This window comes from Primulina eburnea, chromosome 14, assembly GCF_022965805.1.
Source record: "Primulina eburnea isolate SZY01 chromosome 14, ASM2296580v1, whole genome shotgun sequence".
NCBI classification, from domain to species: Eukaryota; Viridiplantae; Streptophyta; class Magnoliopsida; order Lamiales; family Gesneriaceae; genus Primulina; species Primulina eburnea.
In genome coordinates, this window is record NC_133114.1 from 1,761,938 (window position 1) to 1,788,856 (window position 26,919).

The following is a 26,919-nucleotide window of genomic DNA, read 5'->3' on the forward strand; positions in this document are numbered from 1 at the left end:
CTGCCTAGCCCTCGACATCCCCTTAGTGTTCTTCGAGACAGAAAATGCAGTCTTTTTGTGCGTATTGCTTGTACTCTTTACAGTACGCCTCTCGATTTACTCGAATAGTTATACGAATGCCATGCCGATTCTATTTGCGATGGTAATATACGCGGTTACCACGACTCTTCTTGGTCCTCTAGTGCTTATACCTGTTGTGTACTTGGCATGTACTTGCTTGCCTGGTTTCAATTGTAATGGGGAAGAACTTGGGTCGGTTTGCTTGGTTGGACTCGGGTTTTTGTTATTGAAATGGGTCGTTTTGGATGAGGGCCGACAATGGGGAGCGTTGGCTTTGGCTCTAACAGTATACCTATGTTGTCATTTCTTGTCTTAATAATGATAATCATGTTTCAGCATGTGATATACAGATAACATTAAGCTGATATAGCAGATGATAAAGATTACATGGAGAATTCAAACGTTAAAAACTTCAACAATTCAGAATTTGGAGGCTTCAGAATCATAGATGAAAGTTCTGTTCCCACTGTGTGAGAGAGATGAGGGTGAATGTTGTGTGAGTCAGTATGTAGGTGTTGTGCGAGGGTGTTGTAACACCCACGACAACATGTAGCGGAAGTTACAGTTTAACAAATTAACACACAACTTGAATTATACTAATACGAGAGACGAGATATAAATTATGCACAAGTATCAAATACTTGTGCGGTGCCTCAGGGCAAAATAATTCACTAGAAAAATTTGTAAGTTTACAAAAACCAATACTAGTGAGATAATCAAACAACTCCCTTATAAAGGCGAGTAGCAAACTGCATCCTAAACCTCTAACAAACCGTATAGCCAAAATACATAGGATGCATCAACTGAGAAATGAAAAGTCTTCAATGATCAACACACTAATTAAAACAATAATTAGGTGTTGTCTTTGGCTATAGTTTGTACTTCACAGCAACCCTTTTCCTACGGCACAAGCTTGCTGCGACATCAAAGGATTCTCAGTAAATACTTAGTCTCTCCGTGATTGTTGTGTTCTTCTCTCCACACCTGTTTTTCTTCTTTTTGTCCTATTTAACCTAGACAAAAGGCAATTTCATTAGGAAACAAACTCTTTTTAAAACAAGAATAATATCTTAAAGATATTGTGATATCATATCATAAAGATTTTATAAAATCATATCAAATATAGTCTTGTATCACATGTTGATTTCAAGATTATCCTTATGTCTAGAAAAGCAAAATATCAAAAATAAAAACAGAAAATATATCAAGGAATAAAATTCCTTTCAATAGATAACTACTGCTTAATTGGAGTTATTCATCTTGCAGAAGCTTGTTCCTTCAGTTGCTTCACCTTGGTAATGTAGTTACTCCTCGTTGCCACAAGGTATAATATACGGTGAGCATGAATGATGCTAGAGTTATCAAATACAAGCATTCTGATGCACTTACAAGAGCCAGCTCGAGCTCGGGTAGTGCTATTCCCAAGCTCAACTAGATTAGCTCTTATTTGCCATTTTGTTCAAAAAGAGTAATCTTCAACAAAGGAGTCTTACTTTCTCACGGCAAGACGCAATTTTCTATAATAGAAATAGAAAGAATGGATGAAAGAAACAGAGGGCCATTATTTTCATTTTACATTATAATTAAAAAAAATTATTGTACTGAATCAAATGCATCAAATAATTCATCAGTTATCTTGCTCACTCGTTTGTCAGTCATATCATCCAACCTCATAAATTAAATGTGAATTAAATACCTTCATCGGCCTTCCAAGAATCCCACTTTGCTCTCTCCTTCATGCTGAACATACCGGGACGGCCTGCGATTGTGAAGGGTTAATTTTGTTTTTGCATCAACACAAATAGTAGAATTGTGATGAATGCAGGATTCATTTATATCTTAAACTGAATTTAGCAAAGCCTAACTAACTTGTGTTGACGTTTCCAACTGTAGCTTGCTTGTGGAGTCCATACAGAATAAGCAAATTTTCGTTGGTTGTAGTATCCGGTAAGGTCTTAGCTAGGTTCGCATGCTCCTCAAAATCCTCCTGAAGCCACAGAAATCTATACACATAAGTTTTAGCAAATATTGTTGAATAAAACATCTCTAGATAATAAATGAAGGTAAACCACGTGATACCGTAACCAAGGACATCCATAACAAAAGCTGTTAGGACCAATGGAATCCGGATATCTCCACACTGGTATGATATTGTCCACTTTGGGTTTTAACCCTCATGGTTTTGCTTTTGGAACCACCCAAAAGGCCTCATACCAATGAAGATATCATTCCATCTTTATTAACCCATGATCTTTCTCTAGATCTTCCAATGTGGGACTTTGGCTGCATCCCAACAATCCTCCCCTCAAACGAAGTTCCACCATTATTCTCATGGTCCGAGCCTCCCCTCAAGCCTTATTCATCCTCTATCGAGGTTACTCCACTTCACTGCGTTGTAGCTGTTAGAGTAGGTGCACGTCGAGCCAAGTGTTGGCCGACTGTTCACGATGAAACTCTTTGTATAAACGATCTTTATTTTAATAATATTTGAATTTATTAATTTGGCGCATCTTTATCTTTATACCCATGCTAGTTGCATAGATAAAGTCCTTGAATATACAAATAGTAGAAAGAATATGAGATGCTCATATGATGAGTATCATGAAACTCATATTTGGAATACTGTATATTCTAAACCGTTCCTAGTCGATTCAGCCGCCACTAAGAAGGATATAGGCCGCTCGAGTTAGAGACTAGTATCTGCGATGTGAGTACCATGTTTCATTGGTAGGGGACATTGTGATGTCCGAGCATGCAGATAGGTGCTCCTTGTAGAGTGCACTGAACAACCCTCCATAAAAGGACTTTCCAAGTGGTTCTCACTTATCGAGTGGAAAAGTCCTGGTTTATGGTTGTACAGAATTAGTCCTTATGACCCGGGACAACATTGAGACTCTATGTGCTAGCGTTTCACTTTGACTTGTTTACCGACTCTTATGGGGTCATTAGGTGGCAAGGTTGGGTGTTACGGCGAAACATATAGGAGTCGATGCATTGTAGTCGGGGATTCACCGCTTACCTACGGGTATGGATATCCTATGTGTTTATCATGTATGTGTGGGTTGAAATCTCTGATCAGAGTATGGTGGTAATTATGAAAGGGGTTTCATAGATTACACCATCGATGCAACCACGACATGACACATAGTATCGATTCATTGACAACTCTCGATAAACCAATAGTTGTCGAATCGGTCGGGATATATGAGTTGAAGGGACCGTACTGTACGCTAACCATAATTGAATGGTTCTTGCAGGCACTATCATGTGATACCTAGGGAATCACGTAAGCGATGCTGCTAGGCGTTTAACGTGATTGGTTGGGTACTATCAGACTTGAGTTCTGACGTTCTTACTATCAAGGAGTTGATAAGTAAGAATGGAGCAATTGGGGTATGCTCATATAAGGACATGTTTAGTCCGAATCACATAGAGATGTGAACCCACGGCTAGTTGTATCAATGAACCATTGAGGGCCACACAAGTACTTGCTTTGTAAATCCCGAGGAGAAGTAAAATAGTTCAATGTGTTGAACGGCTTATAAATGTGTTTATAAGCGTAAAGAAAATTAGAAGTATGACTTCTATGAGAGAAATATAAATTTTAATTTATGGAAGTGTTCCTAAGATTAAAATTTGGCCAAGTAAATAATGTAGTTGAAAATTGTGATTTTCATAAACATTGTTGTGGACTAAATTAAATTAATTCAAGTGTTGAATTAATTAAACACTAGTGGACCAAGTAGAGTCTAAATAATTAAATTAATTCAAGTGTTGAATTAATTAAATAATATTGAGTCTTGTAGAGCTCAATTTAAATAATTATTTAACTAGTGGGACTTGAGTAAAATCAAGTAATATTTAATTTATCTCAAATGTGTTTGAGATAATAAAATTTAGTCTATGGTTTTTAATGTGTTAAAAACCATATAATATATAAGTGAGACATGTAGGGTTTGCATGCTTGGGAGGTGAAGAGACTTCAATACTTTTTAATAAAATAATGCATGGCATGGGGAACATCTTTTTCCACTTTTCCCACACCCAAGTCTAGACTTCACTCCCTAACTTGTATCTCTCCTTGGCCGAAAATTTGAGGGATTTTTCTCTCAAATTTTTCTTTCTTTTGTTCTTCATTTTCTTGGAGAAAAATTCTTCTCTTTGATAAATCCTTAAGTTTTTCTAGTGCAAAACTTAAGGGGATTTACATAGCCAAGTGGTGGGCCTTATTCTTGAAGGGGAAAAGAAGGAGCTTGTAGATTTCTCTACCAAAACAAGAGCTTTGTTATTTTAAACAAAGTTGGAGCCATTTCATCAACTCTAAGGAGTTGATAGGTAAATTTCTAAAAACATCCTATGTATGTTTTGTTTTTGTAAATATTGCACAAAACCATTTTTCATGGGGGCCGAAATTTTGCTCTTAAAATTTTAATTTTTCGCTTCCGTTGCGTTTCCGGCCTCCGTAACCGATCCGCTTTCAAGTGGTATCCGAGCTAAGGTTACGGTTTTTGTGCTATATTTACGTAATATTGTATTGAGATCGATTTCTAACCGCTTGAGAATTTTTGTGCAAAGAATATGCAAGGACCGAATTTTTTACAAAAAAAAAAAAAATAAATAAATAAATAAAATAAGTTTTTCGGGGGCTGCCCGAGGGCTGCCCGAATGGGCTGCCCGAAAATTTCGGGCAGCCGAGGGGCAGCCCAAGGGGCTGCCCGAAATGTGCAGATTTTCAAATAAAAAAAAAAAAAAAAAATTTTTTTGTTGCCGGAATCCGGCGACGGAGCTCCGGCGACGGCAATGACGGCTAGGGTTTCCAAAAGTGTTTTGGACAATCTTAGTGTCATGGACCTTGAGTTGTTGGGCCATTAGATGGTCAACATAATTTTGTGAAATTTAAATGGGCCAAGCTATTTTGGTGAAAATGAGTTTTGGGCCCTTAAGTTTAAATTTACAATTGTTGCACATATTTTCTCATAAAATAAATAGTTGAAGTGGGACTTTAATTATTTATAGTAAATTGTGATTTACAAGAAATTCGATTATAAATAAATTAATTTGAAAGTAAACAAAGGTGTTTGTGTACTTTGTTAATTTAATTTATAATTGTGGCGGTTAGTGATTGGATCAAGATATATAATATTGGATCAATTAATTATAGTGATAATTAATTGATGGTGTATGATATGTGATATTATGCATGAAGGATGATCAAAAGCCCAAGCCCAATTTGCTAGGTGTATGCTAGGATATTTGTGTTGTATGATTGTAATAATTATCAATTTATAAAGTGGGCTTGGTTTATGGCCCGTTCCCACCCCCCATGAGATGTATCCCTATGTGCCATGGATATTTAATTGTAAATATTAGAATAGGGGAAGATCAAGATTGGAAGATGGTGGCCTTGGTGATTATGAAGATCGAAGACATGTAATATAGGATGCTAATGTAATAGTTTAGTTGCATTGCATCCCGTGCATTTACCCTAGGATTGGACCTAGGCCCGTGTTTGGCTCACACGGGCCATTAGTGTTGGGGCAATTGATCATCCTTGTATTGTTTTCTATTTATAATATATGCATGATATGTTATAAATAATGAGTATGTGCGTTATTATTATTATAATAACAAAGTTGCATGAATCCGGCAAACATACGATCAAACATGGCGAGCTTTTAAAATAAAATTAATGATGAGACCTTTCAAAATTAAAAACCCTCATTTTGAATAAGATTCAAAATTAATATCAAGTCCGAAAAGGGGAATTATAAATTTGTTTATAATTTCCTTGTCTTCCATCGACAATGGGTGCATGATGAACGCTACCCGTACTCGGGGCTCGGCTCATATTATTGGGGGAGCCTTGAGTGCCGGAAAGCTGTGACATCCATTGACATGGTGATGTGAACTACGTGGAACTCCCATGATTTCGGCTCATATTATTGAGGGAACTCATGGCGACCGTCCATTAAGGTTCAACATCGATGGGTAAGGCTTGACACGTAAAGATGAACGACGTCTATAATGGGTCCTAATCAAACGTGAGACAAAAGTTTACGTTAAGGGTTGCATTGTGATGCAATTGGGAAACTACCTTTTAGGAATTGTGATTGGCTGTATAATCGGGATCACAATTCGCTAATTGGACCTTACGTACCTACTGAGGAAAGGAGTTTCCCGTTTTCACTAGAGGGTAGTGAAAAATGTCAAAACAGTGGGAGCGATTATTTATAAAGTAAAAGTCCAAACTTTATATCTTATTAAATATTTTAAAATAGTCATTAACATTTATCTGTTTTACTTTTCAGTACAATCTATTGACATGTCATCAATTCGCAACCGTTTTCCGTCATTCTCGAAAAACACATTCTAACCGGACCAAACTATATCACTTGGCTAAGAAATTTAAAGATTGTCCTTAACTCGGAGAAGATCGCGTATACACTGACTGAGGCGCCCCCTGCTGAGGCTCCTATAGGCTGCACTCCTGAGGAATTGCAGACCTACAAGGAATGGTGTGACCATGACTTGAAGGCGAAGTGTTATATGCAGGCTTCGATGAACGATGAGCTGCAAAGGCGATTCGAGGATGCTAAGAATGCTGCTGACATTCATATGCACCTCAAGGAGCTCTTCGGTGAGCAGACTCGGCCTTTGAGGCATGCCACAGTAAAGGAGCTCATCACTTTACGCATGCGAGATGGGACTTCGGTCCATGAGCATGGCCTAAAGTTGATTGGGCTCGTGGATAAGCTCGTAGGCATGGATTTGATCTTGCCATCGGAGTTGACCACGGATGTGCTACTGTTGTCACTGCCGAACTCGTTCGATCCTTTTGTGGTGAATTTCAATATGAACAAGCTCGAGCCCAGCCTTGAAGAGTTGGTCAATATGCTTGTGACTTTTGAGTCCACGATCAAGAAGGAAAAGCCGGTTCTTTATGTGGGCTCTTCATCTGGCACGAAGACCGGTCCACTTGGGAAAGGAAAGAAACGTTCTTTCAAGCGCCCCAAGAAGAGCGAGCCCTTGAAGAGGCAAACTCCGAGTCCCGTTGTGGCAGCCGCGCCAGTAAAGGCTGAAAAGACTGTTGACATCTGTCACCACTGCAAGAAGCCTGGACATTGGAGGCGTAACTGCAGGGAATATCTTGCGCAGAAGGGTTCTGCCAAAGGTATGTTCTACATTGAAGTGAATATCTCTATTAACTCTACTTCTTGGGTATTGGATACCGGCTGTGGCTCACATCTCTGTAATGATTTGCAGGTGATGGGAAGAAGTAGGAGGCTCCGAGAGGGTGAGACCTTCCTGAGGATGGGCAATGGAGCAAGGGTTGCTGCCAAAGCCGTAGGAGATGTTTATTTATGTTTGAACAATGATTTTAATTTGGTTTTAAGAGATGTTTTGTATGTACCAGACTTGGTTAAAAACATTATTTCCATTTCTATGCTTGATATTGATGGATTTTCTTGTTTATTTAGCAAAGGTGTTTGCAATATTTACAAGAATGAATGTTTAGTTGGTACCGGTGAACTTGAAAACAATCTCTACACCTTAAAATTAAAAGATATTCCACTCAACAATGTCCAAACGATAACAACAACAAATAAGCGCAAACAAGATACTCTTAATTCGGCACAATTATGGCATGCTCGATTAGGTCATATTTCCTCAAGAAGAATGAACAAGCTAGTGGGAGTTGGCATGTTTGATATGTCTGATATTAACGCTCTCACGACTTGTGAATCCTGTCTGAAAGGAAAGATGACCAAAATTCCCTTTAAGGGCCATGCGGAGCGAGCCAAAGGGTTATTGGATTTGATCCATACCGATGTGTGCGGTCCGCTTAGCATCACCACTAAGCATGGACATGCCTACTTCATCACCTTTACCGATGACCATTCGAGGTATGGGTATGTGTATTTGATGAAATACAAGTCTGAAGCCTTTGAAAGGTTCAAAGAATTCAGAAGTGAAGTAGAGAAGCAATTGGGACGAAGCATCAAGACACTTCGATCGGATCGAGGTGGTGAGTACTTGAGTGCCGAGTTCCAAGAGTATCTTAGAGAGAATGAGATTCTCTCGCAGTGGACTCCGCCCGCTACACCGCAGTTGAATGGTGTTTCGGAGCGTCGTAACCGGACCTTGATGGACATGGTTCGGTCTATGATGGGGTTCACAGAGTTGCCGCCATCCTTTTGGGGATATGCGCTTGAAACAGCGGCACTGTTGTTGAATCATGTCCATACAAAAGCAGTTGATAAGACACCATATGAGATATGGATGGGTAAGCCACCCAAATATTCTTATTTTAGAATATGGGGGTGCCCTGCTTATGTGAAGCAGGTAGTGGGAGATAAATTGGATAGTCGATCCATTTTATGTTACTTTGTGAGATATCCAAGGAATTCAGCTGGATATTATTTCTATCATCCCCAAGAAACAAAGGTGTTTGTTTCTAGGAACGCAACCTTTTTGGAAAGGGAATTTCTATTGGATAGAAAAGGCGAGATGATAGAACTCGAAGAGGTTCGAGAGGCACCCACAGTCGTAGAACCCACACCCGAGAAGCTGTTACGCCTTAAACGCATACAAATCTCGAGGATGAGATTAATGTTTTTAATGCTGTAACATATCCCAAAGTTTTTGTTTTGATGATACCAAAACTTGGATTAAAAATGTACTAATGTTTTATATTGAGGCATGCAGAAAATTAAGAACAGGTTACGTTCGGAAGATCCGACATTCGGTTCGGACGGTCCGAAATTGTGCAATTCAGAAGCAAAATAGAAGCTGTTCGGAAGCTGCGAGGAGAGCGTTCGGACGTTCCGAAGACGTGATCGGACGTTCCGAACACAAGCAATCAAATCACTTCAATGCGGAGACAAATTGATATGACTGATTGATCGAGTAAGATTTCGGACGCTACGAAGACATTTCGGACGCTACGAAGTGTTGAAGATTTCAAATCTCCGGAAACGCGGGAATGTTCGGACGGTACGAACTGGAGTTCGGACCTTCCGAAGCTGTGCATAGACGGTCTGAAAGAACTGTTCGGAAGCAACGAAGTTTGATCGGTTCCTCCGAAGCATATGTTCGGACCCTACGAAGTCAAAAACGGACGATCCGAAGTCATCCCAAAATTACGGAAATTGATTTCAATCACATCGGACGTTCCGAAGCATAAACAGAAGATCCGAACCTTGGCGTCCAAGACTAGTATAAATAGGCCTTTGAGGATGCATTTTTATAATATCCCACTCCACTCTCTTGTCTCTTACAAAGCTTTCTACTATCTCTTGTGTGCGTTGATTAAAAGAGTTGTAATATCAAAAGAGTTGTAGAAAAAGAGTGAAAGTAATACTCTCGAGTGGGTTGTAAAGTTCGTGGCTATCCTTGGAGCCCTCAAGGCCAAGTAGACGCATCGAGGCGTGGTTGTAAAAGCTAGCTTGGAGCTCCTAAAGCCAAGTCGATATAGTGATACCTCGATCCTCATCGAGAAGGGGAGACGTAGACGATTCTTCGTCGAACTTCCATAAACATCTCTATCCCTCTTTACTTTACGCATTTACTTTACTACGCATTTATTTTACGCACTTACTTTACGCATTCATTTTATTTGTGATTGTCCCTCAAGTCTTCCGCTTGCAATTTTTGCAAACTCGTTTTAAAAACGCTAAAGGGCCTAAAAGAACCTATTCACCCCCCCTTTAGGTTCTTCAAGTGGTATCAGAGCAAGGTTTTTCAAAATCTTTTAAAATGGCCAATCTAGCAAGCGAGTATGCCCAAGGACAATCCACAAATCGTCCCCCTCTTTTCAATGGTACTAATTACGGATATTGGAAAAATAGAATATCTCTATACATCCAATCCGTCGATTACGACCTTTGGAAAATAACGGTGAAAGGTCCCTATATCCCCATGAAAACGGTGGATAATAAGGAAATTCCTAAGGGAATGGATGACTTCACCAAGGACGATATGAAACTTATCTCTCAAAATGCTAAAGCTATGAATATTCTTCATTGTTCTCTAGATATGAATGAATACAACCGAATCTCGGCTTGTACCTCCGCCAAAGAGATTTGGGACAAATTGGAGATTTGCCACGAGGGAACCAATCAAGTCAAAGAAACGAAGATAGACCTTCTCCAACTCAAGTACGAGACCTTTGAGATGGAACCCAAGGAGGATATCGACACCATGTTCCGGCGACTCACCCAAATCATCAATGAGCTTGCCCAACTTGGTGAGAACTACCCAACTAAACAAGTGTGGAGGAGAGCCCTTCGAGCATTACCGGCGGAATGGGATGCAAAGCGCACGGCTATCATTGAATCCAACAAGGGAGATGCGGCATCCTACGACCTTGATCAACTTCATGGGACCCTAAAGACCCATGAACTTGAAGTATCTACCCGGAAGGAGACAAAGAAAGATGACGACAAAGTAAAGGCGAAAGGGATCGCCTTGACCAGTCAACTTGAAGATAGCGACGATGAAGAAATGGCACTCCTCACTAGAAAGTTCAAAAGATTCATGCGGAGTTCCAACTTCAACAAGAAAGACAAAAAGTTTGAGAAGGAAGTGACCTGCTACAACTGTCAACAAAAGGGTCACTATGCAAACGAGTGTCCCTCCAAGAAGAAGGCCGGCAAAGACAAGAAAAAGGCCCTTCTAGCCACGTGGAGCGACAGCGACAACGAAGAGGAGTCTACCCTATGCTTCATGGCGAAGGAAGATCATCTGACCGACTCGGATGACGACGAGGTACCCTCTTACGATGAATTACTCTCCGCTTACACTAGTATGTACAATAAGGCTAAGTCACTTAGAAATGAGAATAAGCAACTTAAAACTGAACTAGAAGCTAGGATGCATGACAACACTAAGCTCAAGACAAACCTAAGAGACTTAGAGAAAGCCTTCAACAAGTTCAATGTGAGTAGCGGTAAACTAGAAAACCTCTTGAGCATGCAAAGGTGTAACTTCGACAAAGGAGGTCTAGGATATGAAAAGAAATCAGTCAACTTCGCTAGTCTTATCGCAAAGGCAAAACCAAGAACACCACCAACATGTACTTACTGTTGTAAGATAGGCCACATAAGACCTAAATGCAAGAAACTTAGACACCAACACAACAAGAATAGTTATTGGAAATGGATCCCCAAATCCCCAACTACTACTAACCCCAAAGGACCCAAAGAAACGGGTACCAACTATCAAACTGTATCTCAACCTTGTAGGGACAAAGGGGAGACAAGTCATCGAGCACTTGGTATCTTGACAGTGGATGCTCTCGACACATGACGGGAGAAAAGAAGCTGCTACAATCCATTCGACCAAAAGAAAAGGGATCGGTGACCTTCGGAGACAACAGCAAAGGGATCATAGAAGGCATCGGCTCAATAGGTATATCTAACTCTACTATTATTGATGATGTACTTCTTGTGAAAGGGCTTAAACATAACCTCCTAAGCATTAGTCAATTGTGCGATAGGGGTTATGAAGTCAAATTCACACCACACGATTGCACTGTATCACTCACAACTGACAAAACCATTAGTTTCAAAGGTTATAGAAGTGAAAATGTTTACAAGGTCGATTTAAAGATTTCATCTTTTTCAAAAATAAAAAGCCTTGTAACATTAAACGTTGATGACAACATTCTTTGGCATAGACGACTTGGTCATGTTGGGATGAGCACCATAGAAAAACTTTTAAAACTTGACCTAGTTTCCGGAATGCCAAAGCTGAATTTAAAATTAGATTCTTTTTGTGATGCTTGTCAACTTGGTAAACACACAAAGGAATCTTTCAAAAATAAAAATTTTGTATCCACTTCTATGCCCCTTGAATTACTTCACCTAGATTTATGTGGTCCCTCGAGGACAACTAGTCTAGGAGGAAAATCTTATGCTTTTGTCATTGTAGATGATTTTTCACGTTTTACTTGGACATTGTTTTTAGCCCACAAAAATGATGCCTTTGATCATTTCAAAATTTTTGTCAAAAAGGTTGAAAATGAGAAAAATCTTTTGATCAAACAAATCCGTAGTGACCACGGAACGGAATTTCAAAATGAAAATTTTTCAATTTTTTGTCAAAGCAAAGGCATTGGTCACAACTTTTCTTGTCCTAGAACTCCTCAACAAAACGGTGTCGTTGAGAGGAAGAATAGGACCCTAGTAGAGATTGCAAGGACCATGCTATGTGAGCATTCTCTACCAAAATATTTTTGGGCTGAAGCAATGAGTTCTGCTTGTTACATCATCAATCACGTATCAATAAGGCCAATTCTCAAGAAAACTCCATACGAACTATGGAGAGGGAGAAAGCCTAACATTTCTTACTTCCGCGCTTTTGGATCAAAATGCTTCATCCACAACAATGGTAAGGACAACCTGGGTAAGTTCGATGCTAAATCGGACAAAGAACTGTTGTTTCTGATGATGATGATATAGATATCCTTGGCGAAAAGTTGGAGTCCACAAGCCTAGATGATGTTCCTAAAGATCAAGAGGACGCACCTCTTCCGAAGGAGTGGACTACACACAAGGATCATCCCATGGACCTCATCATTGGTAGCCCATCGAAGGGAGTATCTACTCGCTCTTCTAATATGTGCAATTATCTTGTTTTTCTTTCTCACATAGAGCCTAAGAACATAGAAGAAGCTTTACTTGATGATTCTTGGATTATTGCCATGCAAGATGAACTAAATGAATTTAGAAGGAATAAAGTTTGGAATCTTGTACCTAGACCCACTGATAGACCTGTCATAGGAACTAAATGGGTATTTAGGAACAAGTTAGATGAGCATGGTACAATCACTAGAAATAAAGCTAGGCTAGTAGCTAAAGGATATAGTCAAGAAGAGGGAATTGATTATGATGAGACTTATGCCCCTGTTGCTAGACTAGAATCCATTCGCATGCTACTTGCTTTTGCTTGCTCTAGAGACTTTAAATTGTTTCAAATGGATGTTAAAAGTGCTTTTCTTAATGGTGATTTGAAAGAAGAAGTGTATGTTGAGCAACCTATTGGTTTTGAAGATGTGCACTTATCTGATTATGTGTATAAACTTGATAAGGCTTTGTATGGTTTGAAACAAGCTCCTAGAGCTTGGTATGAGAAATTATCTACCTTTTTGCTGTCTAATGGTTTTTGTAGAGGTAAAGTTGATATTACCTTATTTACCTTGACTAAAAATAATGATTTGCTGATAGTACAAATATATGTAGATGATATTATTTTTGGTGCTACTAATGAACACTTGTGTAGAGATTTTTCGAAGCTTATGCAGGATCACTTTGAGATGAGCATGATGGGCGAGCTCAACTACTTCCTTGGTCTCCAAATCAAGCAATGCAAGGATGGTTTCTTTGTCAACCAAGGAAAGTACATCAAGGATATGCTAAAAAAATTTGGGATGGAGTCTTCCAAATCCTCATCCACACCTATGAGCACGACAGTCAGACTCGACAAAGATGAGGGAGGTAAACCTGTTGACCAAAAGTTATTTCGTAGCATGATTGGCTCCCTACTCTATGCGACTGCTAGTAGACCTGACATTATATTTAGTGTTTGCTTGTGTGCACGATTTCAATCATGTCCAAAGGAATCACACTTATTCGCCTTAAAACGCATTTTCAAATATCTTTCAAATACTCCAAATCTCGGATTATGGTATTCTAAGAACTCATTTTTCGATTTAAAAGCTTACTGTGATGCCGACTTTGGAGGATATAAGGTGGATAGAAAGAGCACTAGTGGAACTTGTTTCTTTTTGGGAAATTGCTTGGTGTCATGGTTTTCTAAAAAGCAAAACTGTGTTGCACTTTCAACGACCGAGGCCGAGTATATGGCTGCCGGTAGTTGTTGTGCACAAATTCTTTGGATGAAGTATCAATTACTCGACTATGGTGTTACTTTTTCAAAAATTCCAATCTTTTGTGATAATACAAGCACCATATGTCTAACAAAGAATCCAGTTCAACATTCTCGTACTAAACATATTGACATTCGACATCATTTCATTCGTGATCACATTGAGCAAAATGATGTTGAACTTCACTATGTTGACACCAAGAATCAAATTGCTGATATTTTTACAAAACCACTAGATGAATCTACTTTTACTCGTTTGCGTGGTGAACTTGGCATGATTGAGTTGTAAACACTAGTCGAATACTCTCGTACATATTTGTTAAATTGAGGGGGAGTATTATTAATGTAAGCATTATAATGACGGATAATACAAATTAATTGTATTTATCCATAATTATGGCTCAACATTCCATCGAGGCTGAGATGAGGAGACATAGAGAGTCGCGGGATGCGGATTCTTAGATTATGTTTTTTGTTATTTTTGTTTATTTTATCTTTATGCATCATTGTATAAAAGACTTGCATTTATTAGTGGATATTTTACCTGTTTATTTGTCTCTCTTTATGCTTATGTCTTTTTGCTTATCACAAAAAGGGGGAGAATTTATTTGGTTAAAATTGCTATTAATTGGTTATTAAATTCGCCTTAATTCAACCTCTTAGACTTGTTATTTGATTAAGGGGGAGTTATTTAATAACCATTTCGATTATGTTGATTATTGTTATCTCAATTTTTAACCAAGTTTTGTGATCATCAAAAAGGGGGAGATTGTTACGCCTTAAACGCATACAAATCTCGAGGATGAGATTAATGTTTTTAATGCTGTAACATATCCCAAAATTTTTGTTTTGATGATACCAAAACTTGGATTAAAAATGTACTAATGTTTTATATTGAGGCATGCAGAAAATTAAGAACAGGTTACGTTCGGAAGATCCGACATTCGGTTCGGACGGTCCGAAATTGTGCAATTCAGAAGCAAAATAGAAGCTGTTCGGAAGCTGCGAGGAGAGCGTTCGGACGTTCCGAAGACGTGATCGGACGTTCCGAACACAAGCAATCAAATCACTTCAATGCGGAGACAAATTGATATGACTGATTGATCGAGTAAGATTTCGGACGCTACGAAGACATTTCGGACGCTACGAAGTGTTGAAGATTTCAAATCTCCGGAAACGCGGGAATGTTCGGACGGTACGAACTGGAGTTCGGACCTTCCGAAGCTGTGCATAGACGGTCTGAAAGAACTGTTCGGAAGCAACGAAGTTTGATCGGTTCCTCCGAAGCATATGTTCGGACCCTACGAAGTCAAAAACGGACGATCCGAAGTCATCCCAAAATTACGGAAATTGATTTCAATCACATCGGACGTTCCGAAGCATAAACAGAAGATCCGAACCTTGGCGTCCAAGACTAGTATAAATAGGCCTTTGAGGATGCATTTTTATAATATCCCACTCCACTCTCTTGTCTCTTACAAAGCTTTCTACTATCTCTTGTGTGCGTTGATTAAAAGAGTTGTAATATCAAAAGAGTTGTAGAAAAAGAGTGAAAGTAATACTCTCGAGTGGGTTGTAAAGTTCGTGGCTATCCTTGGAGCCCTCAAGGCCAAGTAGACGCATCGAGGCGTGGTTGTAAAAGCTAGCTTGGAGCTCCTAAAGCCAAGTCGATATAGTGATACCTCGATCCTCATCGAGAAGGGGAGACGTAGACGATTCTTCGTCGAACTTCCATAAACATCTCTATCCCTCTTTACTTTACGCATTTACTTTACTACGCATTTATTTTACGCACTTACTTTACGCATTCATTTTATTTGTGATTGTCCCTCAAGTCTTCCGCTTGCAATTTTTGCAAACTCGTTTTAAAAACGCTAAAGGGCCTAAAAGAACCTATTCACCCCCCCTTTAGGTTCTTCAGAAGCCAAGTGAGGAGATACAAGCTCCTAGAAGAACCGAGAGAGTCTCGAGACCACCTGTGAGGTATGGTCTGCTTCTTGAAGAGGGCCTTGATGAGCCTAACCTTGGATGTGATCCAAGGACCTTCAAGGAAGCGTTATCGGATGCCGATTCATCCAAGTGGCTTGAAGCAATGGAATCTGAGATGAATTCCATGCATTCGAACCAAGTGTGGAATCTCGTGGATCCACCTGAGGGAATTGTTCCCATAGGGTGTAAATGGATTTACAAGAGGAAACTTGGGGCGGATGGGAAGGTATTGACCTTCAAGGCGCGATTGGTAGCAAAAGGGTATACTCAAAGGCAAGGTGTTGACTATGAGGAAACCTTTTCTCCAGTTGCGATGTTCAAGTCCATTAGGATATTGCTAGCCATAGCTGCATGGTATGACTATGAGATATGGCAGATGGATGTTAAGACAGCCTTCCTTAATGGGGATATTAAGGAAGAGATTTACATGTCTCAACCTGAGGGTTTCACATCTATCGGAAGTGAGCATATGGTATGCAAACTTCAAAGATCTATTTATGGTCTTAAGCAGGCATCGAGGAGTTGGAACCTCAGATTCGATAGTACAATCAAAGAGTTTGGTTTTACTAAGAATCCTGAGGAACCCTGTGTGTATAAGAAGGTCAGTGGGAGTGCTGTGACATTCCTAGTTCTTTATGTTGATGACATTCTACTCATTGGGAATGATGTAGGAATGTTGCAATCAACAAAGATATGGTTAGCAAGTAAGTTCTCAATGCAGGACTTGGGTGAAGCATCTTTTGTATTGGGAATACAGATCTATAGAGATAGATCAAAAAGATTGCTTGGTCTCACCCAGTCCACGTACATTGATACCATCGTGAAGCGGTTCTCGATGGATGAGTCCAAGAGAGGACATCTACCAATGTGTCATGGCGTGTCCCTATCCAAGTCTATGTCTCCCAAGACTGATGCAGAGATAGCGGCGATGACACGAATTCCGTATGCTTCGGCTATTGGTAGTATCATGTATGGGATGATATCTACACGTCCTGACGTGGCATTTGCACTAAGTGTAGTGAGTAGATATCAATCCAACCCTGGTCTTCCACACTGGAAAGCTGTGAAAGACATCCTCAAGTATTTGAGAAGGACCAATAAGTTGTTTTTGGTCTATGGGGGTGGAGAACTAAAATTGGAAGGCTATACCGACTCTAGCTTCCAAAGCGATGTTGATGACTCGAAGTCAACCTCCGGATTCATATTCATGCTCAATGGTGGTGCTGTCTCTTGGAAGAGTTCCAAGCAAGACAGTACAGCGGATTCCACCACTGAGGCAGAATACATTGCTGCATCGGCTGCAGCAAAGGAGGCTGTTTGGATTAGGAATTTCGTCCAAGAGTTGGGCGTCATTCCAAATGGAGTTGCTCCTATCCCGGTGATGTGCGACAACACGGGAGCCATAGCTCAGGCGAAGGAGCCAAGGTCTCATCAGAAGTCCAAACATGTATTGAGAAAGTACCACATCCTCAGAGAGATCGTGGAACGAGGAGAAGTGTCGATCGACAAAGTCGGCTCCGCAGATAATGTTGCTGATCCACTAACCAAGCCTTTACCAGGACCATCATTCGAGAAGCATCGCGAATCAATGGGTCTAAAGTATATGGGTAGTTGGCTCTAGTGCAAGTGGGAGATTGTTAGAGTAGGTGCACGTCGAGCCAAGTGTTGGCCGACTGTTCACGATGAAACTCTTTGTATAAACGATCTTTATTTTAATAATATTTGAATTTATTAATTTGGCGCATCTTTATCTTTATACTCATGCTAGTTGCATAGATAAAGTCCTTGAATATACAAATAGTAGAAAGAATATGAGATGCTCATATGATGAGTATCATGAAACTCATATTTGGAATACTGTATATTCTAAACCGTTCCTAGTCGATTCAGCCGCCACTAAGAAGGATATAGGCCGCTCGAGTTAGAGACTAGTATCTGCGATGTGAGTACCATGTTTCATTGGTAGGGGACATTGTGATGTCCGAGCATGCAGATAGGTGCTCCTTGTAGAGTGCACTGAACAACCCTCCATAAAAGGACTTTCCAAGTGGTTCTCACTTATCGAGTGGAAAAGTCCTGGTTTATGGTTGTACAGAATTAGTCCTTATGACCCGGGACAACATTGAGACTCTATGTGCTAGCGTTTCACTTTGACTTGTTTACCGACTCTTATGGGGTCATTAGGTGGCAAAGTTGGGTGTTACGGCGAAACATATAGGAGTCGATGCATTGTAGTCGGGGATTCACCGCTTACCTACGGGTATGGATATCCTATGTGTTTATCATGTATGTGTGGGTTGAAATCTCTGATCAGAGTATGGTGGTAATTATGAAAGGGGTTTCATAGATTACACCATCGATGCAACCACGACATGACACATAGTATCGATTCATTGACAACTCTCGATAAACCAATAGTTGTCGAATCGGTCGGGATATATGAGTTGAAGGGACCGTACTGTACGCTAACCATAATTGAATGGTTCTTGCAGGCACTATCATGTGATACCTAGGGAATCACGTAAGCGATGCTGCTAGGCGTTTAACGTGATTGGTTGGGTACTATCAGACTTGAGTTCTGACGTTCTTACTATCAAGGAGTTGATAAGTAAGAATGGAGCAATTGGGGTATGCTCATATAAGGACATGTTTAGTCCGAATCACATAGAGATGTGAACCCACGGCTAGTTGTATCAATGAACCATTGAGGGCCACACAAGTACTTGCTTTGTAAATCCCGAGGAGAAGTAAAATAGTTCAATGTGTTGAACGGCTTATAAATGTGTTTATAAGCGTAAAGAAAATTAGAAGTATGACTTCTATGAGAGAAATATAAATTTTAATTTATGGAAGTGTTCCTAAGATTAAAATTTGGCCAAGTAAATAATGTAGTTGAAAATTGTGATTTTCATAAACATTGTTGTGGACTAAATTAAATTAATTCAAGTGTTGAATTAATTAAACACTAGTGGACCAAGTAGAGTCTAAATAATTAAATTAATTCAAGTGTTGAATTAATTAAATAATATTGAGTCTTGTAGAGCTCAATTTAAATAATTATTTAACTAGTGGGACTTGAGTAAAATCAAGTAATATTTAATTTATCTCAAATGTGTTTGAGATAATAAAATTTAGTCTATGGTTTTTAATGTGTTAAAAACCATATAATATATAAGTGAGACATGTAGGGTTTGCATGCTTGGGAGGTGAAGAGACTTCAATACTTTTTAATAAAATAATGCATGGCATGGGAAACATCTTTTTCCACTTTTCCCACACCCAAGTCTAGACTTCACTCCCTAACTTGTATCTCTCCTTGGCCGAAAATTTGAAGGATTTTTCTCTCAAATTTTTCTTTCTTTTGTTCTTCATTTTCTTGGAGAAAAATTCTTCTCTTTGATAAATCCTTAAGTTTTTCTAGTGCAAAACTTAAGGGGATTTACATAGCCAAGTGGTGGGCCTTATTCTTGAAGGGGAAAAGAAGGAGCTTGTAGATTTCTCTACCAAAACAAGAGCTTTGTTATTTTAAACAAAGTTGGAGCCATTTCATCAACTCTAAGGAGTTGATAGGTAAATTTCTAAAAACATCCTATGTATGTTTTGTTTTTGTAAATATTGCACAAAACCATTTTTCATGGGGGCCGAAATTTTGCTCTTAAAATTTTAATTTTTCGCTTCCGTTGCGTTTCCGGCCTCCGTAACCGGTCCGCTTTCAGTAGCGCACGCCTTACATGAATACCGGGAGCATCAACCACCTCGAGAGTTTAATCAAGGATTTTTACCGGGAGCTCTCACCTCCTCCGTTTAGGTATCGAGGATTCCACTCACATGGCTCGATCTAAACCTGGCTCTGATACCACTTGTTAACACCAATGGAATCCGGATATCTCCACACTGGTATGATATTGTCCACTTTGGGTTTTAACCCTCATGTTTTGCTTTTGGAACCACCCAAAAGGCCTCATACCAATGGAGATATCATTCCATCTTTATTAACCCATGATCTTTCTCTAGATCTTCCAATGTGTGACTTTGGTTGCATCCCAACAAAAGCCAATCAAGGAGTTTATAGTTTTGATTGCATTGAAAATCCCTGCTTCTGATAAAATTGGAAGCAAGTCACTACAGGACTGCCCGAATGCCGGTACAAGAACCAAATGCAAGTTTAGTAAAAACTTTATTTGTGTAAGTTAAAGCACAGTTCACTCATTTTACCGAGATAAACACCAAATGAAGTTATTAAATTATATTGTTTCAATAATTAATGTAAATAACTAGAGGAACAATCTCGCCATTCGATGGATAGTACTTGGAAGGTTTGGGGCAAAAGGAGGAAGAAATGCACAAAGTATATGACATGTTTTGCACAGGTATTAGAGTTCTTTCTCATACAATATTTCGAAAGCATTTAATGCCGTAAATATACATTAAACTGATTGCAAATAAGAGATCAAAACTTGTTGGAGCTGCTAAGCATACTAATATATGTAATAATATTTTATTTCTTCTTTTAGCTACCCCATTTTGATCTAGAAAACCAGATATCAATAATTTTTATGAAGATGCATCGAAAAATGTAGAATAAATACTTGCTTGAGCGATTATGCATGTAAAAAGAGATAGAAAAATGCGGAATAAATGAGAATATGACCTCCTGCCATTGATACTTGCTTTGGAACTTCATGCGCAATATGAGATGCATTTTTGGCCTTCAAAAATTCCTTGTATAAGGACAAGTGCAATTTTAAAAGCTTTATATACACCTATCATCAAGGCTCAAACTGACAATGGAAATTGCTAGGAGCCACAGCTGAATATTTGACCGCATTGTGCAGGCAATAATTCTATTGTTGCAAAATATTGATCACACGAGGCGCGCAGCATTTGGATCTTGTAAATATTGAATACATGAAAAATGTGGCAATTGAATTGTTGATGAAAAAGTGGCAATTGAATTGTTATAAAACAGTTCACATTTCCTATGAGCTTGGCTGGCTACGTGCAGTAACTATGGAGACAGGGCCGTGCTTATGCAGAGTCAAAAGAGGCCAATGACTCAGGCCCAAATTTGTTTGGGGCCCAAAAATTTTAAATTGTAATATTTATCCCTGGTGGAGCACACGGGTTCATCTCTCATCTTCTTCATTCCACGGAACTATGGGAACCACAACATTGAATATACTCATTATAATTTTACCAACATATATATATATAATTGTTTTTTTAAAATATTAATCATGTTTGCAGATATGCTCGACTCTAGCTATTGGTCATATACTTTACTTTTTACCACTTTTTCCCTTTTTTTATTAAAATGTGTGATTATTTTACATCTTTATCTTAGTATTTATATTCAGAGTTTATCGTTCTAAGTAAGATATATATACATACATATACATACACACACACATATATATATATACTTGTTTGTGTTAAATAATTAAAACAAAATCAAGAAAAACGAAAACGAAAACATAACGAGCAAAAAGGAATAAAATTAAAATATTATTTAAATTTTAAGATTTTCAAATCAAGAAATATCCTGCTTTGAAATTTTGCTTGAGAGTGCATAGAAAAATCCAAATAAATATTTTAAGGTATGTTAGGAATGCTGAGTAGGGACCTGGATTAAAAAGAGCTTATAGTCGGAAAGTTCCCATATCAGGTCCAGCTAAGATCAAAATTCAAAAGTGAAAGGTTGAAAATGTGTATGTGGGACGTATCAAGAATGTGTGGTGATTAGCTGTAACTGATATGTATATTTGATGTTGAATTCGGTTGGTGAGTAAGATAGCCTTTCCCAATTATTTAGTTGTGTAAAAAGTGGGATATTCATTCAAGCTATTGATGTGGCTAAAGTTGTTGCACTTGATCATCAGCGTCTTTTTATGTGATACTCATTTGATTGCATTTAGAATCTCAAATGCTCATATTGCTTATAAAATCTTGTTGACTGTCCTGGTCACAGTAGCAAGTGCATAGCGAAGTTTCTCAAAGTTAAAGCTCATCAAAACTTTTCTAATGCCACAAAAAAGATTGAATGGATTGGCTATATTATGGATTAAGAAAGGAATTACTGAACAACTTGATTATACAGTCTTGATTAGTATTTTTAGCAATAAAACGTTAGACGGATTGTTTTTTTAGCGATTATTTTGGACAACAAATCATATTGCAATTGGAATCTATTATCTCTCAGGCTCATGTGACTAGATTTAGCAATAATCTTGAATGCAAAACAACACACGGATCAGACAAAACGCAAAAAGCAAGCACACCCATGTCTAGAAAACTGCATTTTCAACCCAAAAAAGAAGAAAAATTTGTAAACAAATGTGAATTTCTCAATGCATATGCGATTAGCAAATCACCACACCTTCAAACCCATCTTAATTTTCCATTGAGTTTTCTTGAATGATAGAGAACTTTTGATGTTCCTTTGCTATGTACCTCCAGGAAAATTATGGGAAGAAGGGCAGCTGTAAGATTGTTTATATAGCTGAGTATTCGCCACTGACGGAGCTTTTTATGCGCATGCACTTTACAGCAAAATTTAGTTGGAGAATTTTGTTGCCAAGGAAGTATATCCTCTTTGCACGGATTGTTTCACCCTGCCCGTGCAACTGCCTGCACGGGCAATGAACGGCCCGCATCACTACCATGTAAAAAAAAAAATTGACTCGAAAAAATCTGAGCCGTTGGATCGACCCTTTCGAGTACTGCCAGCAGGGATAGGGTCGAGTTAACCTTCTTGCACAAACATGATGTAAAATTGATAATAAAATCTAGTTAAAAATAATAATGATAATAAAATCACTAAAATAATAAAATCTAAAGTAAATATAATTAGTATCATATATATATATGATACTAATTATATATATATATATATATATATATATGTGTGTGTGTGTGTGTGTGTGTGTGTTTAATTTGCTGAATAGAGATGGAAAAAAACATTTTTTTATCTATTAACTTGAGTTTTTCTTACTTCTAGTCTTTTATCATAGAGTGTTAATGAAAAGTCCTTAATTCGTTTTTCTTTAAAATATAATAGAAATTTTTTTTAAAGCTTGCGGTCGAAAATACTTATATATATAGATATATTTTGTACCATTTATAATAACACAACCAATTATTTTACTCAAAAATTCTAAGCGTAGTGCAAAACGTAAAATCATCAAACCAGAACCTAACGTTAGCATTTTTCAAAATAGCATAAACCCTTAAATCCTCTCAAAATCACTCACAAACATAAAAGTCAAAAAAATCTTTAAAGTATTGTAAGTCATAATAGTGCGGAAAAACTAGCAATTGTCATCGGGTTATGTGCATCATCAGTCTAGTCAGTTCAACCATCAAGTTCTCCCATATCAACATAATCATCCTCATCTGCATCATGCACACCTAGTGAGTCTATTGACTCAACAAACCTTAATCATCATAACAAGTAATACTTATACATTCACATACAACATCGACAAAATAATTTTAATAAAATAGCTTTATTATGAACAAGCATAAATTTTAAGACATTTTATTTCGTAATAATATGTTTCTTTTATCATATACGTATATGTTTCCCTTTATTGAATTTAGATCATTAATTATGACTTTGTATCAGCTGTTTGTCGATTGATCAATCTTACGTATTACCTTAGTACCAGGCGGCGAGAACATCAACAACACTCTCATCTGTCAACTGAGCCTTGACCTTACATGTCATCGTGTCATTTTGTATTCGTATTAGTCACAATCAAATCACCTCCTTCGATAAATTTTATCATATTCATCACTTATAAAAGTACATGCATATAACATTTTTTGTGAAACCAAGCATGCGATTTATTCTTTAACATTTTACAATTTTCATCAGAAAATTCCGTAACCTTTTAAAATAAACATTTTAATGTTCATTACAGCATTCAGGACATTCAGGACACTACCAGGACGTCTTTCAAGTGTAAAATGACTGTTTTGCCCCTGAAACCCTAACTTTTCCAATTTAACCTTGAGCCTTAAAATGACGACCCGAATTCATTCAAACTTACCATAACACCTTAAAATATACCCATAAACATTTCTTAGACGTAAACTTAATTAAGCCCCTCGACTAATTTCAAAATTAATTTTAAAACTTGAACAATAGTCCGATTTTAACCTGAATCAACTCGAAACTTTACCAAAATTTACTCATAGCTTACTAACACCTAACCAACCCTTTTTCAACCCAAATCAAGTCATTTAAAACCCTTGGAAAAGCCTACCAAGCTTCTAAAAAATTCTGCACAAAAACCCTAAGCCCTAACCCTAACTATCCACGAATTCCTTCAACCCTAGCCCTTGACCAACAATTCCAGACCCTATGAAACCTTCCTAGGACCATGACCGAACACTTAACAAGCTGATTGACCAGACCTAGCAAACCATGCATGCACAGCCCTCACCCTTGCCCTACAAGCCTTGCGCGACCAAGCCTAGTGCCTACAGCCCTTCTCCTCGGACCAGTCTTCCCTCAACCCATCTAGGATCACGATTAGACCCTCTTAGGACCTCTGTATGCGACCCAAACGCGACTCATAGCATGCCCCTTCCAAGAGACCAAAACCTAGGTTTTGTGCACCTCTCTTCCCCTCTTGTCCAGCCCTTAACCACGCCTCTATGGACACTGAAACCTACTGTAACACTGAAACCTACTGTAAAACTTCCCTCTAACATATCTAGTCTGGCAGCCCCTTGCCCTTTATCAAGAACCATCAAAACATACAAGAAACCATGATTTTCCATGTATAATCCATAAAAGGGAAAATAAATAAGAACATATTTTTCATGCAAACATTTATAAACATGCATAATATGGTATGAACGATGAGCAAGAAAATATTAAAGCGTGCCTTTGCATGTTTCACGCACGAAAATAATTCTAGACGCAAAGAACGTTGGCGAAGAGACGGGGGAGCACTTGTTGCATTTTTCCTCTTCAAATTTGACGTGAAAAGCCTTGAAAGTGAAGGTGTGTGGGATGAGGAGAGAAAAAGCCCTAGGATTCTAGGTTGAGGCATGGACGTATGTATAGATTTAGGGCTTAAAAACCTTATTTTGATATAAAATATTATGGTGGCAAGCTAGGCCCAATAACCTTAGTATAATAGGTTCATTAGGTCCATTATAGTATAGGTAAAATATTTTATTTAGAAAAGTTTTCGAAAATATTAACCGGGTTCCCAAAAAGTTCTTACTTTCGTCAAAAATCGATCACCAGTTTAAAATACGACTCAGTGCATAAAAAAATCTAAGAAGGCCTCATTTTCGAAAATCCCATATAAAATATACCATATATTAAATAATTTAAAATATTCATTTAATAAAAGTATTTTTCCTTTACGGTTATCAGTCTCTGTTTCTCGATCGCGTCTCAAATATATATATAAGCTTAGTTTTGCTTAAAATAGTAAGTTTCCGTCAAAATGACAATTCTAAAAAAAAGAAGATAAATATAATGAATCTCAAAATAGGTGTACTGCAATAAATGATAACTTCAATTATTGTTTGCATTGATTATATCAATTCTTTTATTAATTCAGATTTGAATTTAATTATTTTTATATAACTTTAAATTTAATTTATAAATTATATGTTTTTTATTTTATTTATTTAAATCTATATATATATATATACATATATATATATATATATATATATATATATATATATATAAAAGCAGAGTTTTTGTCAAAAATAGCAATTTTTCGTCAAAATGTCATTTCTAAACAAGGAAAGACAAATCATGATTATTGAAATATGTGTACCGCAATAAATGATAACTTCAATTATTGATTGCATTGATTATATCAATTCATTTCGTTCAAATTTGAACTTAATGTATTTTTATATTAATTCAAATATAATTCATGCATTATTTTTTTTATTTTTTTATTTAAAATGAAACTAATCTCTATTGAAAACATAAACTACATTAAAATTTTTGCATTGATTATATCAATCAATTTAATTTGTGATATGATTTTGTGTTACTATTATATATTTAATTTTTATTACAAACTGTATAAATAAATTTTAAATACAAATGATTGTAATGTTCAGTCAAAATATCATTTCTAAAAAAAGAAAGATATATCATGAATAATGACATATCTATATTGCAATAAATGATCACTTTAATTATTGTTTGCAATGATTATATCAATTCATTTAATTCAAATTCGAATTTAATTAATTTTTATATTAATTCAAATGTAATTTATGTATTATATTTATTTTATTTTTTTTATTCACACTGAAAATAAACTTTATTGAAAACCTAAACTATATTAAATATTTTCCATTGATTATATCAATCAATTTAATTAAAAATTGTATAAATTATCACTACAACAAGGTTTTCCAATGGACATTAAATTACCATTTAATAATCATAAATTTTTTATCCCAAATGCATATTATTTCGAGATCATCTTAATTTGAAAAAATTAATGTATTTTAGTTTTCTTCCAAAACCATATATATTGTATATCTTGAATTGTCTTCTTAAACATTCAAATAAAAGATCCCAGGAAAATTAAAAGAGATATATTCAAAAAAGGTTCAAATGGACATTAAATTACCCTCAATAAACATGTATATTACCATTAACAATCAGAAATGTTGATACTCAATGCATGCAATTCGAGATTTCCATAATTTCAAGGAGTTAATGTTGATATAATTCTGCCAAAAGCATCCAATGTATAATTTTTGTCACTTGAGATGTCTTATTTGAATTTTAAATTATAAATAATGCGATGTTGCATATTATATTAAAAACCAATTTTATTCTATTTATCTTACTAAATTTATCCCCTTGAATGTCTTATTTGAATTTTAAATTATAAATAATGCAATGTTGCATATTATATTAAAAACAAATTTTATTATATTTATCTTACTAAATTTATCTACTCCAAAATTGAATTATGAAATGAC

General features: G+C 37.2%; 1 long non-coding RNA gene across 1 annotated transcript; it reads right to left on the minus strand.

Moving 5' to 3' along the window:
* Positions 1 to 1,389: 1,389 nt before the first annotated feature.
* LOC140812965 (uncharacterized) lies at positions 1,390 to 22,518 on the minus strand. The gene is made up of 3 exons (XR_012113801.1): positions 22,313 to 22,518; positions 1,930 to 2,047; positions 1,390 to 1,819 (listed from the first exon to the last, which is right to left on the minus strand). It is a non-coding gene; the product is annotated as an uncharacterized lncRNA (long non-coding RNA).
* Between the last annotated feature and the right edge of the window lie 4,401 nt (positions 22,519 to 26,919).